Below are 18,600 nucleotides of genomic sequence, written 5' to 3' on the forward strand. Positions count from 1 at the left end.
TGAATAGTCCAAAGGAATCAAAAAATGACACACAGATGCTGACTATTCAAAAATCGTGCATTTGCTATTTTAAAAAAAAATGTTTTAAAAAATGAAACTGAAAGTGTGCGAACGACTGATTTAGAAGGCATTTGTAGAATCGGGCTCAGGTCTCAATGGGTTAACCTAACACCCCCAATGGTTCACTGCTTTTACGCACTCTATAATTTGATGCACTACTCAATAGTTTATCTTTCTCTCTCCTTTATGCAGTGTTTTCTTATTGGCTTTCTCATCGTCTGTCATCTTTTAGCTATTTTCAGGATTCGATTTGCTGGAGTGGGTGGAAAATGCATGGCTCTGCTTCTGATACCTGCCCTCTGGTTATTAATTTTTTTTTATCGCTGGTGGGGATTTTTATCCCTGCTTATAGTCAATCAGAATTGTAGACTGTCTGATGAGTTTAATATTTAGGTTTGATAATATCACAATTTTATAAATTGATTTAAAATGGATGTTCCTTAATTTATTTTGTTTAGTTTTTTACAATAGAAACCCTGGCTATTTTCATTGCAAGGTGATTAGCGTTCTCTTCAGTGTGCTATATAGAGTGTAGAATTTTTTCCTAGTACTTACTGACTGTAATAGAAAGAAATGTTGACAGTTGATATTCAGTGCACATACTTACAGTATATATACGAATGGCTACTCCACCTGTCATTTTGTGTGTTATAGTTATTATATATCTGTTATTGTTGAGGTCATTTAATGTTATCCAATATAACCTGTTCTTGTGTAAAACCATGCAGTAATGCTTAGTCCCATGCATGTCATCCCGGGATGCTAACGCTATGGTGGTTTGAAAAAGGACTGTGTGGACGACTTTAATCAATATAATTCATCAACGCGGAAATTGCGTATTCATATCACGTAAACCGTTCTTTACCGATTCCCTTAGCCCAAGTTCTTTGTAATTGTGGTGGTGAAGAGCATAATTAATATAAAGTGTTGGGATACACTGACAATTGTGTACTTTCCTGGGAAATCACCAGCAAAAGGGCTCCACAACAGTGTGCCTTATGCTAACTAACTAATTTCCCAGCTAGGCTCCCAATTGAGCTAATTTGACAGATTATGTTATCAGCAAATTAATGCAGCAATATAAATTTCCTAAAACTTCACACAGGCTTAACATGCTCACGCCAATAGTGATGTAAATGAGATGTTTATGGTGATATTAAAATATTAGTGTCTTTGGATAGTATGATGGATGGATTTATAATGTGGCGATCCCCCCGGGGGTGATATAGAGTAAGTGCCGTGTCAGCTGAACTCACTTAAATACCTTTACAGCTAGCATGATCATTGGCTGATAGACAATGGCCTACACACATGAATTCATTGGATAATAAACAAGAGAGAGAGAACCTGTGGGTTGAGAACCTGTGGGTTGAGAACCACTCAACCCACAGGACTTTTGGGACCTTTTTAATTCCTCAAAAAAATAAAAGAAAAAAGACCGTTACTGCTTCAAAAGTAATCAACAAAATATGCTGTAAAAACTGGTCAAACATTGGAGAAATTGTTAAATAATATATGAAAGAGTCAACATTTTGAAAATAGACGATCTACAAGCTCACCATATTTGTCTGTGGAACCGAGTCAAACAAAATGTAATGCCTCAACTCCTACAGTTCCAATTAAGTGCTTGTCAGGGTGTGCGGTCCCCAGTTCTAATATGATTATTTTGGGGGGTCCCCAGTTCAAATATGATTATTTGGGGGGATCACAGCCTGAACAGTGAGAATCAGACATACTTTGGGCATGTCATCAAAGGAAAAAAAGGTTTCCAAACTTGTCAAGGTTTTCTTGTCTAAATAGTCAACCAACCTGGATGTCATGTAAAAATCTGTAAAATCAGTCACTTTGTTAATGTTTGCTCATTGTCAAAAAGAGGATAATCTCTTTCTAACAATGCAATTGTCTTTTTCCATGACTTGTAGATGTTGAGGTTGCGTAATCAAAACAGCTCATGCTATTCATTTTTAACCAGAGAAAAGCCAACAAAAACAAGACTTCGACACAACTGTGCAGGACTTAGTACTGGCTGTAAAAGAGACAAGGCAGTAAAATAACACACTGTATCACAACACACAATGTACAAATATAGGCTACATTTACATATTCAATGTATTTTTTTATTGATATACTGTACACAGTGAGTGTAGGCCCTCATTTATCAACGCGGTGCAGCCCAAATAATGGGCTTACGGCGAGATCACCGCACCTTTCGGCATTTATCAATATATCCTGACGTGGGCTTCATCCTCCCATACGCTGAGATCTCACGTCTGGTCGAGACCAGTTGTTGACGTTGGCTGCACCCGTTTATTCCATTCTAGACCTGCGGAGCAGCATTGTCTGACTGTCTGACAGGCATCTGGACACATAATCCACTCCTAAATGTATATCTACACTAATAAATAATCCCTGTGAAAATATAACATTTTATAAAGTAATTTAAACAAACTGCTTTAACAGTCATTCAGTTGCATTGGCTATTTTAAAATAGCAGATCTGCAAGCTCAAAAACGGGTCGCATTGCAAGGCGTTGTGAGCTTGTAGATCTGCTATTTTCAAAATATAAAGCGCTTCTGCGAGCGCATTTTCGGGACCCCCGACGATCTTTTCACGGACAGTGAGGTGTACAAACTTACAGTACCTTGTCCTATGTTATGGAGTTATGTCATAGAGAGTTTTGAAGACTACAACCTGGCTGGGTTAAGGATATAAACCCGACGCTCCAATCTCTTATTAACGTGGCGGCGCCGCCCGTCCGAGTCTCACAGGGAATATCCTACATGACTGCTTGTGCACTGCTAGGTATGGGTTAAATAAATTAATATACAAACGTATTCCATTCATGGCGATGTGATTGGTATCATAATATGTCATTCATGTAGGCTACAAGCCTACGTGACAAAGATTGTACGGCTACGGTACGGATTACATGAAAAACACAGCTGGGCGCGGGCGTGTGTGTGTGTGTGTGTGTGTGTGTGTGTGTGTGTGTGTGTGTGTGTGTGTGAGAGAGAGAGAGGGGCGTGTGCGTGTGCGTGTGTGGCAAGGCGAGCGGGGGAACTCTTTCTTATTGGCTTTTCATGATGATGTCTTTGGTCGTATTCTGGTTCTTCAATCTTCATGTCGTAAAATCGGGGCGTTTTGAGAATATTTAAGGGCTTGTTATTTAAATGACGCTCGGTTTCAGCCGTGACATTTATCAAAGCTGGGACCAAATGTACGCTCGGATCAGCTGTGTAGGATGCGTTGATAAATGTGACTTCGACGTTGGTGTACGGCCGAATATATGGAAAAATATAAGCCGGTTTATGCGCTCTGTTGATAAATGAGGGCCACTCTGTTACAAGTAAAAGGCCTGTGTTACTTGAGTAAAAGTACAAAAGTATAGGCATCAAAATGTACTTAAAGTACCAAAAGTAAAAGTACTAAAATTTTGGAAAATAGCAGATCTACAAGCTCACAACGTGAGCTTGTAGATCGGCTATTTTCAAATAGCCTAGGTATAAAATAGGGCTAAAGTGGTTAATGTATGTTTCATAATATAATGATTTATATATACAAAGTAACTCGTAACTCAAGTTTTCAAATAATTGTAGTGGAGGAAAAGTACAATAGTTGCCTCTGAGATGTAGTGGAGTAGAAGTAAAAGTATTGGAAATTGGAAATACTAAAGTAAAGTACAAATACCTCAAAATTGTACTTAAGTACACTACTTAAGTAAATGTACTTAGTTACTTTACACCACTGCACATACTACTGTACTATAAATTACAATAAATCATGCTACAGAAAATGTCAGGGGACAGCAAAGACTTTGCCAATATGCTGCAAAGGTTCACGCAATTTCCAACAAGAGCCGCCTCAGAGGAGTGCATAGTTGACCATCAAATAGCACCTTAAGTCAGCTATTGAGTTAGGGTATGCTCACGCTGTGCCCGCTTTATGATGAAAAGGCACAGCCTAGAGCACTTCTGCACGCTGAAAAACTAGACCGACCAAACAAACAAACAAAACAGTGGATTTGACAACGCACATTTTGTTTCCATAACCTCACTGCTTACACATGAACTCGTGCTAGCGGCTCTGCTACTGACTCTGTATTTTTAGTCTTGTATTTCTGTTTGATATGACGAAGCAAGCTGGTCTTGTACTGTCAACAAAGCAATATCTGGTGGACAGCTAGTGGCAGTGTTACACTGAAATTGAAATTGGTGACTGGGGAATTATTTGACCCCAGTGGCTGCTGATTTAGTTTTCAATATTAATCTGATCCAATGCCTGTAATAATTAAAAGACTCTTCATCCAAGATACACAGAACGCAACATTTTGAGGATTTTTATGTCATGTCCTTGCCTCTGTCTTGATGGAATCGCAAAACAGCTTCCACTGTGGTCACAGACTTAAGAGGGTCACCGGACTAGCAATTACTATGTAACTGACCAAGCCTAAATCAGCCTGCCTGTGAATGGAATGGACCAATTTACTTGAACAATTTGAGGGGGAAATACCAGTGGCCCCTCCAACTTTGGTCTAGTCCTGATTTGAGATCTAATTGGCTCACAGGCGTAGTTTCACTTTTGTTTTGGTGAGTAAATAGCAAAACATTATAATAGAAAGAAAGAAAGAAAGAAAGAAAGAAAGATAGATAGAAAAATCCCAAAGAAAGAAAGAAGTCTTTGTTTCCTGAACTACTGAAGACCACTTGTTGTGTTGTTTAGCCATTAAAACAATGCAGCACTGTCTTCCTCTTCTGTGTAAAAGATAGTACACAATTTGGTACAGAAGTTAGCAGTAGTTGGAAATACAGTGTGAATGTCACCTTGTCTTGCCTGGTTTTGATTCAGTACAGTGGTGAAATGCTTATACAGTACGAACTGATGAGGCAGGTGTCAATGAGACATCCTAATCTTGATGGTCTACAACATGATTAGATTCTCTTTATTCCACAAAGATGATTAGACCTGAAATTAATGTCACCATTCATCAGTTAGTAGCAAAAACATTTGGCATTAAAGGGCTTCTCCATCATAAAGTCCCAGGCCGAATTTTTGGCCCAGCATGTCCCTGCTAGAAAAATAAATTTGTTTTTATTACACTATATTTTACACACACACACACACACACACACACACACACACACACACACACACACACACACACACACACACACACACACACACACACAATATACTATATATATATATATATATATATATATATATATATATATATATATATATATATATATATATATATATATATATATATATATATATATATATATATATATATATATATATATATATATATATATATATATATATATATATATATATATATATATATATATATATATATATATATATATATACTGCAACAAGCTGTAGCAAAAGGTGTTTACTCCTGACCTGAGTCTAGCAAATTGGACTCAGAGCTGTCAGCAATCCAACAGTGAGATCATGCCCTTAGATTTCTAATATGACGTTTCATGGCCTTGGCTTATGATTTGACGATGATGGTGTATTGGAAGTATACAGTACATACATACTATATGTACTGTATATTATATTATATTATTATATATACACAGACATTTTGTTGGGGGCAGCAGTGTCTCAGGAGGTATACAGTAGAGCGTCCCGCTTAGTTGAATGGAAGGTTCCCTGGTTCGCAGTGGTGTAAAGTAACTAAGTACATTTACTTAAGTACTGTACTTAAGTACAGTTTTGAGGTACTTACTTGAGTATTTCCACATTTCAGTACTTTTACTTCTACTCCACTACATCTCAAAGGCAAATATTGTACTTTTACTCCACTACAATTATTTGAAAACTTTAGTTACTAGTTACTTTTCAGATATAAATTATTACATTATAAAACATACAGTAGGCTACTGGCCAACACAGCACACAATAAAGTCATGTCAGTTGTTTGTAAAGAAGATCACTTAAGTATGATCACATCAGCTACTGTACTGTAGCTGTTAGGCCTCACAAAAATCTTTTTGGCTCCACCTTGAGACATGAACACATTGTGGTGTAGCAAGGTTTTTAGCTCTGTTTTGTGCATAGTGAATCTGCTTGTGTGTGTGTGTGTGTGTGTGTGTGTGTGTGTGTGTGTGTGTGTGTGTGTGTGTGTGTGTGTGTGTGTGTGTGTGTGTGTGTGTGTGTGTGTGTGTGTGTGTGTGTGTGTGTGTGTGTGTGTGTGGGTGTGTGTGCGTGTGTGTGTGCGTGTGTCACAAATTACAACAGATGCAGACTTTCCTTTGATGTGTGTTCAAGGGTTCATGGTCGGCGGGCTTGTTCAGTGCTAGAACTTATATTCCGTTGCTGTCGGGCAGAAACCTCTTATCTCCATATTTTAACTTTTTGTGTTTTTTTCGTAAATGAATGCCCTACTTGATCATCCCACAGCGTCACACAAAAGCAGCAGATCCACAAGCTGGAAACGCAGCGTTAAGGTACACGTTTTGGGCTTGTAGATCTGCTACTTTTGCTACTTTTGAATTTGAATCCTGAAAAGTAACAGTTTTGGACATATGAGGTTTACACCCGACAGAAATTATGTTTTGTTTGTATGGACAGCATCATAGCACGGCATTCTCTTGTAGTAGACTCTCTGCAGAGAGTTTCACATCAATACTCCCACAATGTCATTATCAAAGACTTCATCATTTCATGTAAAATGATCTGGTTACATTTAACACAAACAGGAATGAAATTATATTTAAAAAAATTACTTATATGTAATATTCAGTGCAACTGTAATGATGATCATTATATGAAGGAAACCATGCTTGTATATGGTATGTGATACAATTCACAGCTATACTGCCAGAGGTATTTTCATATTTTTTTAGCCAGTGCCAGAGATTTTTCATTGAAAAAAAAAATTTACTCAGGAGCCGAAATACAGAATTTTAAAGTTTTAAGTTAACAAGGAAGTGGATAGGAGTCTACATCTTCTACAAATCATATATATATTTTTTTTTCCAGTTCACGTAGATCTACGCGATTGGCACGTGACGGCTTTAAATTGGTTCGCGTAGATCTACGTGATTGGCAGTGAATCAGAGAGAATAGTACAAATAAAACACATAATATACCTCTCTCTCTCTCTCTCTCTCTCTCTCTCTCTCTCTCTCTCTCTCTCTCTCTCTCTCTCTCTCAGTGCTGCTGTCTCTCTGTCTATTTGTGTGGCTGCATGCATCATGACGCACATCATGTATCTATGTGTGGAGGAAGCACGTACATGTGTACTCGCATTATAATTAACCACACTCACCATGTGTGTGTGTGCGCGCATTGTGTTTGTCGCTGTGTGTGTCTGTGTAGGCCTATGTCTAAGGAATTGGAAGGCTGATGAAAAAAGTTTTTATATATATACATCACCTGTAGAGTATGTTGAGAGCTGCATGGTTCACACATCCCAAACTGTGTGTACATTTTCGTAATTTGATGACCAGCAGCGGTTCCAGTAGGAGACACAAAGTAGACTCTTTGTGTCTCCTACCGGAACCGCTGCCAGTCATTAAATTATTTGCTTAGGAATGCGACAAAAACGAAAAACTATCCGTGAATTCAAGTCTCCATGGGGTGACTAATCGATAGAAAAAAAGTATTTTTGTTGGTGAACTATCCCTTTAAGTATCCACAACCAAGCAGCATGTTAGACTGCGGAGAGAACGGCCTGATACAGATAATTATGCTAATAATGGTTGTGAAATGTGTTCTTCCCCAAATCATCTCGCTGTATTAAACACCTTCACAGGCCACATCTGGCCCCCTGATCTGTATATGAACATGGTATTAAAATTTAAATAAATATGTATGTTAAAACAGATGACTGTTAGATTCTTGTTATTCACATTCTATAGGCTGCCCTTTAACTAAATAATGCAAATATGAATATGAATTGTGATATAATGTCTACAGTGCATATTGTGTAGAATTACAAGGTAGTCAACCAAAGCAAACACATAAACTACATGAAAACACAGCTGTCGTGTAGCTGTACCAACACAACACATAACTAATACATTGTGAAAATGATGACTCTACAGAACTCTTTCACACATCCAACGGAAAGAGTCAGTACATTTTACATCGTTCCATCCTTTCTTATCCCTGTTATGACACTCCGCACAGTCTTCTCGTCCTCCAGCGCTATTAGGTTCACCACTGCGCCAGTACCTGGAGAACATAATAATACCTTTACAATGATGACTTTTTTTTTCTTTTTTAGTCATGACCTCTCCTCAAATTATATTCTGGCCAGTGAAATAAATAATAGGTATAATTGTTTTAGTGACAGTGTGGCACGTTATACAAAAACGTTATAATTTGTATTTTATTATTATTAACCTAATACCATTTAGAAATTAAATGTGTGGAACATATGTGGAAATAGGTGAAATGTAGTTAAAATGTTAGTTGAAATGAATAAGAGTAGGATGAAGGTAAAGTATTACGTTGGTGTGGTCAGAGTTGTTCCATCTACCCATTTCCACACTCCTTCCTCCTCTGTGTCGGTCACACCCAGCCACAAGCTCTCGCCCTTGTTAACAACTTTGTTAACAGTGTTAACAAAGTCCTGACAGAAAAGCTGCTGGTTACTGAAGTACACACTGTACAATAGATGGGTTTCCACACACACACACACACACACACACACACACACACACACACACACACACACACACACACACACACACACACACACACACACACACACACACACACACACACACACTCACACACTCACACACCATACCTGTTCTTCTTTGCTGTTTATGATGATCAGGTGTGATTGTCTGGCTCTACAGTCTTGTCTGCTCTGCTCCCAGGTTTTTTCCTCAGTAGAGATGTAATAACAACCTCTGCCAAAACTCCATTTCCATCCAGATGATTCTAACAACAAAAGAATAAAGTTAGCCAGTGTATTTTTTTGTCATTTGCTCATTAATGACAAATAATGATGAACAACATGATATAACAATGAATAAAAACAGTGATGTCTCACTGACCACAGAGCTTCTTCCTCAGCTCATCTCGCTCTGCAGTTACGTTGTTGTATCCGGACTGTAGATGGTCCAGGTCTTTGACCAGGTTGTTGTTCTCTTTAATCGGTTCAGAATCTGTAAGAAGGAAAATCATCAAAGTGATCAGTTTTACATACGCACACACACACACACACACACACACACACACACACACACACGCACACGCACACGCACACGCACACGCACACGCACACACATGCAGTACCACTTCATTTTGATGACCATTTCATTTAGGTGGTTTTGTTGTCTTCCTTCCTGACTACAGTATGTGTTGGGTAGCTATGTAGAGAGTTCAATAATAAAAAAAACAAAATTTCACTCATGGCGGGCAAAGGGCTCTGTGCCGTCTGCCGGACCTGACCATATTGCACTGGTCTGCATGGGAACTATATGGAGATCCACTATTTAAAAACACTTGTTATCCTTCTATTAGAATTGACAGGCCATGGTGTGCATGGTCAGCGTTGTGATGGCTCTCACAGCACACCAGTACAACTGGGTACACACTTGCCACAAATATCCCTCAGTGATCTGGCTAGGGCCTAAGCTGCTTTCAACATCTTGAATGCACTTCCACGTTGTACAGTTTACATTTTTTGGTGGGGGGGGGGGGTTGCCCCACATTTTGGCCAGTAGGTGGCCTGCTGCACCGCCTTTGGTTACCTATCTTCTGTGGATGTTTCTGCTGAGCTGTAGTCTTGGTCTCAACATTCTCAATTTTTGTATCTTCATCTTCATCTTGGATCTCAATGCTTTCAGAATGAAAAGCGACAGCCATTTATACCTTTAGGACGTTAATTCATCTAGCAGGTATTTGATACGGTTCACCTCTTCACAACACACTGAAAAAATAAGGAGTGTGGTCTTTCTTTTATGAAATTGTCAGTCGTCTTATCACCGCCCCTTCCTCTTCTTGTTTCCTCATTCACAGTAGTGGAGGCAGTGAGTTCACACCCCCACCCCAATCCACACCCTGTGAAAAACATTTATGCACCACATATCTTTTTTATTTGCATTAATCTCTCTTAATATGTGACTAGTCAAGTCAAGTCAAATGTATTAATTAAACACAATTAAAAACAACTCTAGCTGACAAAAGTACTATATCGTCGCTGTCAGGCAGAAACCTCAGATCAGATCTTCATTTTTCCAACTTTTTATTTTTGTATAAATCAGTGCTATTGAACACCCTTTATGTCTGCGTTTGGGTTTTACAAATATTGAACCAATGAAAAGTATTAAAAAGCGCTGTTGACTAAACCTCCTAACTCCATTGGATCCTCAAAGATGTCTGTCAAACCACCTAACTCCAGCTGTTTTTTCCATCATTGATTAGAATGACGAAGTCAGACGGAAAAACATCTCCACATTAATGGTCAAAAACATCCTAGCTCCACTTGAGCTGTATTTGGGCAAAGTGATGATAATATAAGGACACATTCAAGTATCTGACAATGTATTAAGTTTAAAGTCTGAGTATATAGTATTTCTGCATTTGTCACATTTGTGGTGCCCCTGATGACTCTAAATGAAATCACCTTTGGCTCTGCGTTGTTTATGTGAATCCAACTTGGGGTTGTTCGGACGATGCATACATGTTTAACATTTTTGGGAGAGTAGGCCGCTCCTGCAAATGTAGTGAGCCAATTTTAGCCGAATGGAATATAAAAAATGGTATGATATATGATCTGGAGTCATTAATCTGTAGCGATTTGTGAGAGTTGTGGACAAAAGTGTTTTGAAGAAAATAGCAGAAAAGGTAGTTAGGTGGAAATGGGTGTGGCCTATATGGCGAGTTGCAACATGATTCAAGGAATTTAGAGATTTATTTATTTATTATTTTCTCGATTGTATGACCTATGGTTCAAGAGTTATATGCCAAAACATAAGTTTATAGTGCCTACTTTAAAAAAAAATCTTACTGCATCCTACTGGCAGCGTGCACAAAATGTTTGCACACACACACGCACGCACGCACGCACGCACGCACGCACGCACGCACGCACGCACGCACACACACACACACACACACACACACACACACACACACACACACACACACACACACACACACAGTTTTTTCCCCTGTTTGTATTAGAGGAACTTTCCACTTAAAAAATAATAAGTGTCATCTTCAACAGGATGTGGTCTATCTTATGCTGCAGGTCTGAACAACATGTGGCAATTATTCTCACACGAACATCAGCTACAGTATCATTATGCCGTTATAACTCACACATATTTATATTAGCACTTTAAGATTTTCACAAATGTGACGTGCATTATAAATAAAATAATAAATAAAATAAATAAAATAGTTCTTAAGATAAAACAACATTCATGGTCATAGTCATTTATTAATAAAGATGGAGTCTCTTTAGACTGTAGGAAAATATATTGTACCACATGTCCAACTTTGCTTGTTATGTTTATTCATTTATTTAGAAGAATGTGAAGAAATCAAACAATACAGAAGGTTGGTTCCATACAGTGTCCCACCTGATTGCTGAAGTAAAACCTACACCCATGGTCAAAGCTCATCTATTGTGCTATTTTAGGATGTGCCAGTGAAACATGTAGTGATGTAGGTTTGTCAACTACTCAGCTACATGGTGAATAAAACTTGCTTAAATGGATAGTTCACCTCTATCGATTAGTCGATTTCAATTCATGGATTTTTTTTTTGTTTTGGTCGCATTCCTAAGCCAATAATTTGATGACATGCAGCGGTCTCCTTAATTTGTGTCCCCTACCGGAACCGCTGCCTACCAGTTCGCTGGTCATCAAATTATTGGCTTATATTGCGACAAAAACAAAACAATATCCATGAATTCAAGTCTCCATGGGGTGACTAATCGATAGAAAAAAATGGATTTGTTTGGGTGAACTATCCCTTTAACTGCTTGAAAGCCACATCATTCAGAAAATAGTGCAGTGGTCCAGGGACCCCCAGGGGTCCTTGAGGGGGTTTCAGGGGGTCCCCAACAAAGTGAGTTAATAAAGCATCACAATCAGTTTAATTACTTTAAACATATATACCAGGGGTAGGTAGGCAACCTTAGGCACGGGTGCCAACATTGGCACAGGGGAGGATGATCACTGGCACACTGGCATAAGTGTGAGAGAGAGGTTTTGTCTTCTTCTTTTAAAAATTAAAAAAAAAAGTAGTCAGTTGAATTAAGTCCCCTCACATCTGTATGAAAATTACATCCTGCACATAATTCTACATTCATTCAAACTCCTAATAGTGCAGCAGATTAATGACATAATCGTTCACTTTGTGATACAAGCATGACATTTGGCACAAAATACTCTGTAAGGGCCACTCTGGTGGAAAAGGGCGCTGGCCAAATGCAACATGGCCGCATTTTTCAAGTTGGCTTCCAGGAGTTGTACCAATTATTTCAGCATAATTATCAAAATAAATTAATGTTGGTCTTAAAGGGTCTACACCATGAAAATCACTTTTTTCTTTTTTCCCAATGTTAAATGAAAAGTGCCCGAATCGCTCCGAAACTTTTTCTACCGCCCCCAAGTGGGGGTCTACGAACAAATACTTCGGGCTCGGATTTTGGCTCCGCCCCCCGGAAGTGGGTGAAACAGGCACCTCAAACACTTGGTGGAATTGTTCAAAAATGTTCAAAGTGTTTTTTTTTCGATTTTGTATTTTTCTTAGATGCTTCTTTTTATGCAGAATTTTCCCATTTTTTTTTTTTTTTTTAATATTTTTTTTTATTAACAGACAGAATTGCTCAGTAGCCCCCCCCTGCACAATAGGACGTTTTGGTATTGCAGCTGAAAGTGCTGTATAAGCCAGAGACAATTGACTTGGGATGAGTATATCTGAGTGATGATTTAGGCTCAAACCTTTTGAAAAAGGTTTGAGTGACATACACCATATGATATTAAATATCAAATATTTTTTTTAAATTCATGGTGTAGCTCCTTTAACTGTTTTATGGGTCTCACATTGCATTATTATAAGTGTAGTTTTTGTCATGACTGTTATAGTGTGTGAGCCAGGCCAAAATGTGGGCCAACTAAGGGTACCATCTGGGGAGAATAATTCTATAGTCATTTTTGGGAAGGTATACACCCCTAGTGCTAGAAAATATGTGATAGCATTGCAGCGGTGGTAGCTTTCTGTGTGTTATCACTCCATTCATAACCCCATACCAAAACACACTTTTCAAAATTAGAGACAGAACCGAATGAGGCATTCCACTTCAAACTGATGCTTTTGGGCGGTGAAACCGCCCCTATAAGTGAGGTTTGGATCCTCCTACAACAAATCCTGCGCTGTGATTGGCCAAACATTTACAAAAATGTACCCCGCCTAACCCTGCACCGTGATTGGCCAATCACAGTCTATTCAGGACTGTGATTGGCCAGTGTCACATGACACATGTGCATAGCTCTATATAAGAAACCATAACTTTAAAAAAAACATAAATTTGTTTTTTTTAAGTTATGGTTTCTTCCATCATAAAGAGTATTTTTTGTACATGATTGGTTGACTCCATTCAGTATTGTGATTAGCTAGCAAGACACCGCCCACTTCACACAGGGTGTGATTTATTTCTTATCATTGACCCTCTCTCTTTGGAAAATGGTGGGTATTGCTCAGACAATATGTTTTTCAGAAAAGTTGTTAAAATTAGCAACTCTGAAATGTCATCTATTACTGGCAGTGGCAACATTGAGACTATACATTACACAGGATGTACTTCTGTTTTCATCAAAGCTGTTGAGGCCAGTCCACAGTCCACAGTCCACACCAATGCAACTATTCGCAAATTGCAACCAGTTGCAAGACATAGTAGCGGTCTGGACTGACCAGTTGCAGGCCTGTGCCTTTGGGGAAATGGTTGCAAGTAGTTGCAAGTATTGCAGTTGCACAATTGCGTTGCGAATCATTGGAGTGGACTGGCTTACACAAAGGTTTCCACTGTAAATAACCTAAATATTTAATACCATGTTTAGCCTACATGATTCTAAGGAAATTATGAATTATAAATTATGAAATATCAATAAACACAATTTTGTGTGTGTAATGCATAGGATAACTTTTTACTTTACCATTACATACATGAATATCACCTTTGCAGCAGGTGCTTTTTTCACAACAGTTGTTTACATGCAAAGCACCTCTATGGCTTGCAGAATTGCTAATTCATTCATTCATACATTTTTGACCTACAGTAAGTGGGACAAATCGAATATCATACAGGTTCCACCCTCAGTTCATGTAGGCTAGTCCGTATGCTAGGACCCCAAATTTACCATCTAGGGGGAATAATTCTCATAGTGATTTTTGGGAATGTATACACCCCTAGTGCTGTACATAGAACCGAATCATTCTACTTCAAACTGATGATTCTCTCTTTTTGAAAAACGGTGGGCATAGCTCAGACGAGGGGTGCGTTCGGATATAGCGCACCGGAGCGCACTCGCCTATTAGTTTGTATTGGCCAGTGCGCTCAGTGCTGTATTTCCGAACGCACCCTATATGTTCTCTATTACTGGCAGTGACAACATAGTGACTATACATTACACAAGATGTACTTCTGTTTTCAAGATTTTACACAAAGGTTCCTTGGTAAATAACCTATTGATGCAATACCATGATTACATACATAGTTAATAAGGAAATTACAAAATTCAATAAACTAAATTATAGCCTAATGTAAGTATGTAAGTAGTGAATTCTATTAATGTCTTCTAAATCCAGTTCTCTGAAAAAACATATGTTGCTATATATATAGACAGCTAAAGTCTAAAATGACACTGATGATGTCCCGGATTGAATGGGTTAACATTACATATCGTTGCTGTCCGGCAGGAACCAGCTAACTAAATGTTTCCGCTTTTAATTTGTTTTCCATAAATCAGTGCTATTGAACACCCTTTACGTCTGTGTGTTGGTAAAAAAAATATTGAACCAATGAAAAGTATTAAGAAGTGCTTCTGACAAAAGCAAACTCCATTGGATCCTCAAACTTTCTGCTAAACCAGCTAAGGGGGGTGGAGTTAGCTGGTTGTTCTGTCACTCCTTCATAATATACTTACTTATGGGATAACATCGCCCCCTGGCGATGCACAGAGCACAGCACATGGACTCCCGGCTACAATTCCTATTGGATAGGGTCATGTTACGCGAATCCGGTATTCCGGAAGGGGTATAAATACCCTCACGTCACTGGGATACGCCCTCTTACTTCACTCTGCACAGCGAATGCGCACGAGCCAGACAGCAAACATCCTCGAAATCCAGCTGATCCCACAGCGAGGGCACCCAGTGCTTCTCTACGGGCATTTTGAGTAAAAAGTTTTGTTTACGAACGCTCCCGTGTTACTATCAAGTTCTATTAATTTCTTTCCTGTCCTCTCCGTTTTCTAACACGAGGCTTCGAGCTAGCTTAGAGCAGCAGGCTAGGCCAGAAGCTAACAGATATGGCTAGGCTAGGTGCTACCTAGCCTTCTCGCCACGTGTCGGAGAAGAAGGAATGGAGGCGCCACGAGCCTGCGGCCTACCAGGCTGCAGCCTCCTCGTCGCAGCAGACGACCAACACCGTCTCTGCATATCCTGCCTGGGGCCTAACCACGCTTTCCTCGCACGCCACCACGCCGGTGACGAGGATGCGTGCAAGCCCTGCGAGGGATTCACGGTACACCAGCTGGAGCACCGGCTCAACAGAGCCACCGACCTAGCGGCCTCGTCAAGCAGCGGCGCTTTCCCCGACGCTCCCCTCGCCATGGGACTCAGAGCGTCGGCGGAGAGCGCAGGCCTTGGGGCCATGGGCCCACCACTACGAGCCGCTCCGAAGTCCAGCGGTGCTACCAGGAAGGTCCGGCGCGAGGTTGCCTCCGGGGCATTAACCTCGTCGCCGGTCCTCGCCAGTGCTGTCGTGGCCAGAGGGCCCCACCACGACAGCGGCGCTCCTCTCTCCCCACCCTTCTCCCTCCTCGCCTGGGGCGACCCGCCGACTCCGGACGGTAGCGTCTACTCCGACGGCGACGAGTTCGACGGAGCAGACAACGTCATGGACGAAGGTGGGGAAGAGGAGGATGAGGGGGAGATCACCTCCTACCAGGAGGTCCAGGAGGTAATGATGTACAGCCCGGATCCTCCTAAGCCAGCGGCGGAGGCCTCTGTCGCGGACAAAGAGCCCTCCGAATCCGTCTCGGCCATCTTCAGGCGGGCCATCACCAGGTGCGGCCTGGAACAGCCGATGGAAGCCATGAAGGTGTCCGTCGGGGTCCCCATTCCAGGGTTCCAGGGACTGGCACCCCTCCCTCCCCGAAAAGTCGAATCAAAACTGCTCCCCGAGGCCAGCGGCATCAGAGGGGCCCTGCAGTATTCGTGGTAAAAGTAACCAGAGAAGCTAGGCTTTGTGGTCGAGATTTCCTCCGGGGCGGACCTGGGGGTCGCTAACCTCCCCCCAATGGACCCGACCCTGGCCAGTGGCATCGAGGAAGCGAAAGCTGGCTCTGTGTTGGCAGCGGAGGAAAAGCCAGTTTTCGCTGACCGCGCCAAGAGGGCCAACACCGCGGCGCTGAATACGCTCTACAAGGCCTCGGGCTCAGCAGCTAAAGCGTTCAACGCTGTGTCCTTCCTCCAAGGTTCGGCCGCCGCAAGACTCAAGGAGCTGGTGGCCAAGCCCTTGGGGAACAAGTCCGCGGAGGTGATCCACACCGAGTGGGTTGAGGATGCGAAGGAGTTCGAAACACTGACGCAAATCTCCATCCTCTGCAGCTGCACCGGGGTAATGTGGACGGGCCGGGCCATGTCTCTCTGTGCGGACCTGGAGAGGGCAAAGTGGCTCGACCTCGCCGCTGAGTGTAAGACGACCTTGGCCGTGGAGCTACTCAGTCTTCCACTCAAAGCGGACAATCTGTTCGACACCGCCGCCGCTTTGATAACCAAGACAAAGGCGGAGGAGAAACAGAGACAGGAGGCAGCTTCAGGCCTCCTAACCCCGTCCACCCCTGCTGTGGCTAGGCCGCGCCAGCAGAGGCCTACGGGTGGGGCACGAGCCCCAGCTCGCAAACGAGGTACGTCCCGATCTTCTTCGACCAGAACCAGCTCCTGGGAGCAACCCGGTTCTCTCGGAGTAGAAGACGTCAGGCGCAAGGACTAATGCTGTTTCCTTATGGTTCTTATGGTGTAACGTTATTAAAAGTGTTGCATACGTAAATTTACGAGTGCTGGAGACTTTATTTGCTATTGTTGTGCCTTTTGGTTCGACACACATCATACTCTAAAGCAGGGGTCTTCAACAGGGGGTCCGGGACCCCTAGGGGGTCCTCAGAGTTACTACAGGGGGGCCGCCAAATCTTTGAGTGATTGGATTTTTTTTTAGATCTGCTATTTTCAAATATTTCAGTACTTTTACTTTTGGTACTTTAAAGGGATACTTCACTTTCACATAAAATAAACATTTAAAAAATATATTAAAAATAAATGAAAAAAGTAATGGAAAATTCATGGCCCCCTCACGCATTAGAGTGTCCTACTAATGTGTGAGGGGGCCTTTATTTTGCCATAACTTCTTTCATTAAAAAATAAATAAAAAAATTAATGTTTATTTTATGTGAAAGTGAAGTATCCCTTTAAGTATGTTTTGATGCCAATACTTTTGTACTTTTCCTCAAGTACTATTTTGAACACAGGCCTTTTACTTGTAACAGAGTATTTTGATGTTGTGGTATTGCTACTTGTACTTAAGTAAAATACCTGAGTACTTTTTCCACCACTGCTGGTTCGATCCTCAGCTCCCCATACTTTCGTGTATCATCATCATCATCATCATCATCAGATGTCCAGCTCAATGTGGTGCAGCCACGCCCCCGTCTCTGCTCCCCCTGTGTTAGTGTCGAAGATGTGTCCTCGAGCAGGTTGGCACCTTCCATGGTTTCCTCCGCCGTCAGGTGTGTGAACGTGTGCGTGAATGCAGGTGAACGCGAAGCGCTTTCGTTACAGGCGTTACATAAGTGCACCATTTACCATTTTTACATTCTAACAGGATATATAACACCTTAACACACTAAATGACTCCCAAGTGGAGTAGCCATTCTTCAAACTGAATGATAATGCACCCTCAACTATATGATGCTTGCATAAGTAGGCCGCCCTACGCATAGTGACAGTGGTGGAAAAAGTACTCACATTTCTTTCTTAAGTAAAAGTATCAATATTGCATTGTAGAAATACTCTGTTACAAGTAAAAGTCCGTAATTCAAAATTGACTTAAGTAAAAGTACAAAAGTATTGGTATCAAAATGTACTTAAAGTACCAAAAGTAAAAGTACTCAAATGTTTGAAAATAGCAGATCTACAAGGTCACAACGCGTCGCGATGCGACGCGTTGTGAGCTTGTAGATCGGCTATTTTAGCCTAGGTATGAAATAGGGCTAAAGTGGTTAATGGATGTTTTATAATGTAATAATGTATATCTGCAAAGTAACTAGTAACTAA

This window comes from Gymnoscopelus braueri (assembly GCF_963280865.1).
Source record: "Gymnoscopelus braueri genome assembly, chromosome: 19".
Taxonomy (NCBI): Eukaryota; Metazoa; Chordata; class Actinopteri; order Myctophiformes; family Myctophidae; genus Gymnoscopelus; species Gymnoscopelus braueri.